This window comes from Myxine glutinosa, chromosome 5 (genome assembly GCF_964187855.1).
Source record: "Myxine glutinosa chromosome 5, kmMyxGlut1.1, whole genome shotgun sequence".
Taxonomy (NCBI): domain Eukaryota; kingdom Metazoa; phylum Chordata; class Myxini; order Myxiniformes; family Myxinidae; genus Myxine; species Myxine glutinosa.
The window spans coordinates 84,053,564-84,059,563 of NC_136265.1; the positions used below are offsets into that span (position 1 = coordinate 84,053,564).

Sequence of the window (6,000 nt, forward strand, 5' to 3'; positions counted from 1 at the left end):
GGGGAAGTTTTTGAGGGAAGGGCTGATGGGGAAGTTTTGGAGGGAAGGGGTGATGGGGAAGTTTTGGAGGGTAGGGGTGATGGGGAAGATTTGGAGGGGAGGGGTGAGATTGGATTTTGAAAAATGTACGATTAATGGGAAACGAACATTTATTGCAAAATGAGTTTCTTGAGACCTTCGAGTCAAAAATACGTTTGAGGACGCTGAAGGATGGGTGGAGTTCTGGAGAGTTTAGGGAATGTATGAAAGAGGCACTGTAACTGTAAGAGATGGAATTTTTTTTTGGAATGAATAGATTTGGTGAGCAAGTCGAAAGCATCCTTTTATAGAAGAAGAAGAAAAAGGTGTTATAGTATATGACAGAATACAGTTGTTCAGGGGACAGTTTTAAATATATAGAAGAAGAAGATACAAGATAGATAGATAAAAGATAGAAGAAGATAGATATGGCGAAGGCGAAGAGGGCAATGAATGTGTTGGTTCCATTCACAACTACGTATTTCTGTGAAACAGGTTTCTCTGCATTATTGAACCTGAAATCAAAGTGGAGAAATCCACTTGATGTGTCCGATGACATGCGAGTGGCGTTGTCACGAACTGTGCCCCGAATCCATATTGTGATTGCACGAAAACAGCAGCAACAATCTCACTGGATTAGTAAAACGGCTCGCATAAAACCTGCATGTTTTAGTTTCGTTTGGTTTGTTTTGTTTCTTTGTTAACAAGCAAAGAAACAATTAAATAGGAATAAAATCCTAATGTTTTTCTTTCCTGTTCTATTCCTAGTTATCCATATTACTAAGCTATTGAGATATTTTGAAGTCACACTGGAACCTAATGGGACTGGTAATCAGGTGCAGATCCCCGATCCCATTTTCCATTGCCCATTTTCCATTGCCATTGCCCATTGGCCCATTTTCTGGGTAATAAGTTACCAATTTTCATCCAAAAAAATAGGCAATTAAAGTAAAAACAAACCTCAGAATGCACCACAGAGCACCTAGAAATCAAATAAATTCTAAGGGGACGTGCCCCGAGTCCCTCCGAGCTATGTGCACCTTCAGTGCGCCTTGGTCAGTCAACAGTCTGGTGAAGGGGGTATGGGGACATCGTGGGGCAATCCGTTGGGGGTCTTGACAGGGAAAAAGGTGAAGAACCCCTGGCTCTAAAGTGTCTAAAGGGTTTAAACATCCGAACGGTACAGGTCATCCAAAGGGTCTATATGCGTCTATAAGGGTCTTAAAGGGTCTAGAGGGGGTTGAAAGGTTATTTTCCAATAGTAGTTGGGATCTGAAGGAGTCCAAAAAGGTCCAGAGGGTCCAAAGGGTGCAAGGGGTCTAAAGGGTATGTTCCAAAAGTATTTATCGGTCTATCGGGTCGAAGGAGTCTGAAGGGGTCTAACATGCCTAAAAAGGGTTGAATGGGTCTAAAGGTCCAATGGTCAAGGAATCTAAGTGGTCTAAAGGGTGTAAGTGTCTTAAAAGGTCCAAAGGGTCTAAATAGTCGTAAAAAGTCTAAAGGGGTCTTAAGATCCAAAGGTCACATTACAATGGTGCGTAATTAATAGACGTAATCACGATCCAACTCACGTTCAAACAGTAAGTAATTAATAGACATACTAACATAGGTCAACTGAGGCTTCACCTCGATGAGAATTCACCTTCCACCTGTTTTTGTGTTTTATTCATGATATAGATATCAAGTCAATGGATGAAAATTGACGCTTTGTGACCTTAGCCTTTGACCTATTGACCTCAAGAACAAAAGGCATCTAGCTTGTGACTACCTCTGCCAGTTGGTTAAGTTTCCTGAAGATCGGAGTAAAATTGTGACCTGCAGGTGATCAACACGAACAGAAAGATAAACAAACACACAAACAGACAGAATGAAAAATCGGTCAGAGACCGAGGACTTGCCGGAATGTACTTTTTGATCAGCTATTTGGGATGAAGTTTTTCGGTTTTTCCAAGATGGCGGCTGAACCACGTGACCGATGACGTCATCATTATTTGTTTTCTAAACTAATCTATACCGAGATTATGCTCAAGAAATTTCATCTTGATCGGATGGTTTTGTACTTGTCGAATTATGACGTCATAATGGAGGCACCTATGACATCATCATTAACATATTTTATTCCCCATGGAGAGTTCTTTACAATGAGCCATGTCTCAATTCTTTCTATTCAGCACTTTCGGAGATATAGAGGTGCAAAGTTTTTCGGTTTTTCCAAGATGGCGGTCGAACCACGTGACCGATGACGTCATCATTATTTTTGTTTCTCCACCAGTTCATGCCGACATGGCACTCAAGAAATTGCATCTTAATTGGATGAAGTTTTGTACTTGTCGAATTATCGAATTATCACGTCATAATGGAGGCCTTGGGCCGAGAGAGTTAAAAATTGGGCACAGTCTATTCCAGGGAAAGACAAATATGTGTGTAAAGTAGGGTGATTTTATGTGCAACGATATATACATCGTACTGCGCACAAACGGACAGACAAATAGACAAATGAAAAATCGGTCAGAGACCGAGGACTTGCCGGATGTACCTTTTTTTTTAAAATCGGCCATTTTGGACAAATATGGCGGCCGAACCACGTGACCGATGACGTCATCATTATTTGTTTTCTAAACGAATTTATTCCTAGATTATGCTCAATAAATTTCATCTTGATCGGATGAAGTTTTGTACTTGTCGAATTATGATGTCATAATGGAGGCACCTGTGACAGTGTGACATCATCATTAACATGTTTTATTCCCCATGGAGAGTTCTTTACAGTGAGACATGTCTCAATTCTTTCTATTCAGCACTTTTGGAGATATAGAGGTGCAAATATTTTCGGTTTTTCCAAGATGACGGTCAAACCACATGACCTATGACGTCATAATTATCATTTAAAAAATTATACAGGTGGAGTTGCACCTATGGTGAAATTTTCCTGTCAATCGAACCAAAAATCATATTTATTCTGTGCGGACAAACAGACAAACAAACAGACTCATAGAGCGGCACTTGGCAAAACATAACAAAGTAGCATGGCACTCTGTAGAGCATCCTTTTGACCTCAAAAATAATTAGTGGTGAAATTCAGTGACCTGATATGCAAATCACCTTCAAAGTTTAAGTTAATCGGATAAAAATTGAGGATTTTAGAAATCTGAAAAAAGTGGTTGACCTTATGTTGGTGGTTGAATTCATTTCGCCGATAGGAAAATCCTATTCAAATTTCAAGTCAATCGGATGAAAATTGAGGATTTTAGAAATTTGAAAAAAGTGGTTGGCCTATGGCCTATGTTGGTCTCAAAAATAGTTGTTGGTTGAATTCAGTTCACTGATATGTAAATCCCATTTAATTTTCAAGTCAATCGGATGAAAATTGAGGATTTTAGAAATTCAAAAAAAGTGGTTGACCTTTGGCCTATGTTGACCTTTTTGCCGATGCTGATCTCAAAAATAGTTGGTTGTTGAATTAATTTAGCCGATATGTAAATCCTATTCAAATTTCAAGTCAATCAGATTAAAATTGAGGATATAAGAAATTTGAAAAAAAGTGGTTGACCTTTGGGCTATTTTGACCTTTTGACCTCAAAAATATATAGAATTTTGTCGGACGACGAACTCTCCCATTGGGTGAAGTTTCGTGAAGATCGGTTTAAAATTGTGACTTGTAGGCAAGTATAATTGAGCGGACAGACAAACACACAAACCGGAGTGATCAACATTGTTGTCCAAAAAATTATGCGAAGTAACAAACGGACTCAAATGCAACACCCTTTCCTCTGGCGAGGGTAACCAGAACGGCACTTAGTGGGGAACAAACATCCGCCGGGTTGGCCACATCACTCAATGGTGAAGATTCACTTACAACCTGTCCACAACCTGTCACACACACAACCTCTCCACCAGGTTACTTCCGAATCCATCCATAACTTTTTGAGATATCCTGCGATGTATCGTTTTGGCCATATCTCTCAATGGTGAAGAATCACTTTAAAATTAAATAATTATCATATCCGAATCCATATTCAGATCTTCACCCAAATCGAATCGATTCTTCCTTGTCAGACACACAACCACTCTACCAAGTTTCGTCCGAATCCATCCATAACTTTTTGAGATATTTTGTTCACAAACAAACAAACATTCAGGGGTGAAAACATAACCTCCATCCACCTTTGGTGATGCAGGTAACACTTCATGGGTGTTAAAATCACCTCCATGACATCGATCATTGAATCAAAACATTACCTTACATTGAATCACCCCTCTTTCCCCAAGGGAAAATTTCCTTACCTTTTCCTTACCTGCTCGTTAGCGCCGAGTCGGAATGAATGGATTGTGTTCACCGAGACCCCTCGTACACCTGTGTCTGTGTGTACAATGTGGCTCCTCCGCCGTACACCTATACCAGTGTGAAGAACGTGACTCCTCCTCCATACACCAACACCTGTGTGTACAATGTAGCTCCTCCTCCGTACACCGATCCCAGTGTGTACAACGAGGCTCCTCCTCCTCCGTACATCTATACCTGTGTGTAAAAACGTGGCTCCTCCTCCTCCTCCTCCTCCATACACCTGTACCAATGTGTACAACGTGGCTCCTCCTCCTCCGTGTACAACGTGGCTCAGCAGAGAGAGGGGGAAACAACAACAGCAGAGAGAGGGGGAAACACCAACAGCAGAGAGAGTGGGGGAAACACCAACAGCAGAGAGAGGGGGAAACAACAACAGCAGAGAGAGGGGGAAACACCAACAGCAGAGAGAGGGGGAAACACCAACAGCAGAGAGAGGGGGAAACACCAACAGCGGAGAGAGGAGGAAACACCAACAGCGGAGAGAGAGGAAACACCAACAGCAGAGAGAGGGGGAAACACCAACAGGAGAGAGAGGGGAAACACCAACAGCAGAGAGAGGGGGGAAACACCAACAGGAGAGAGGGGGGAAACGACTACAGCAGAGAGAGGGGGAAACACCAACAGGAGAGAGAGGGGGAAACACCAACAGCAGAGAGAGGGGGGAAACACCAACAGGAGAGAGGGGGGGAAACGACTACAGCAGAGAGAGGGGGAACACCAACAGCAGAGAGAGGGGGGAAACACCAACAGCAGAGAGAGGGGGGAAACACCAACAGCAGAGAGAGGGGAAAACGCAAACAGCAGAGAGAGAGGGGGAAACACTAACAGCAGAGAGAGAAGGGAAACACCAACAGCAGAGAGAGAGGAGGGAAACACCAACAGCAGAGAGAGGAGGGAAACACCAACAGCAGAGAGAGGGGGAAACACCAACAGCAGAGAGAGGGGGAAACACCAACAGCAGAGAGAGGGGGAACACCAACAGCAGAGAGAGAGGGAAACACCAACAGCAGAGAGGGGGAAACACCAACAGCAGAGAGGGGGAAACACCAACAGCAGAGAAAGAGAGGGGGAAACACCAACAGCAGAGATAGGGGGAAACACCAACAGCAGAGAGAGGGGGAAACACCAACAGCAGAGAGAGGGGGAAACACCAACAGCAGAGAGAGGGGAAAACACCAATAGCAGAGAGAGCGAGAGAGGGGGAAACACCAACAGCAGAGAGAGGGGGAAACACCAACAGCAGAGAGAGGGGGAAACACCAACAGCGGAGAGAGAGGAAACACCAACAGCAGAGAGAGGGGGAAACACCAACAGGAGAGAGAGGGGGGAAACACCAACAGCGGAGAGAGAGGAAACACCAACAGCAGAGAGAGGGGGAAACACCAACAGGAGAGAGAGGGGGAAACGACTACAGCAGAGAGAGGGGGAAGCACCAACAGCAGAGAGAGGGGGGAAACACCAACAGCAGAGAGAGGGGGGAAACACCAACAGCAGAGAGAGAAGGGAAAAACCAACAGTAGAGAGAGGAGGGAAACACCAACAGCAGAGAGAGGGGGAAACACCAACAGGAGAGAGAGGGGGAAACGACTACAGCAGAGAGAGGGGGAAGCACCAACAGCAGAGAGAGGGGGGAAACA

The 6,000-nt window shown here is 43.9% G+C and overlaps 1 protein-coding gene across 4 annotated transcripts in view; it reads right to left on the reverse strand.

Annotated features, from left to right (window-relative positions):
- LOC137427407 (galactose-3-O-sulfotransferase 2-like) overlaps positions 1-4,505 on the reverse strand; it is a 93,066-nt gene extending 88,561 nt beyond the window's left edge. The window contains exon 1 of one of the 4 annotated variants that reach the window (XM_068116880.2): positions 4,314-4,505. The gene's annotated coding sequence lies outside the window, so the exon portion shown is untranslated. Of the gene's footprint in view, positions 1-4,302 lie in introns of all 4 variants that reach the window. The other 3 variants (XM_078778237.1, XM_068116881.2, XM_078778238.1) reach the window with 3 other exon arrangements.
- Positions 4,506-6,000: the final 1,495 nt, after the last annotated feature.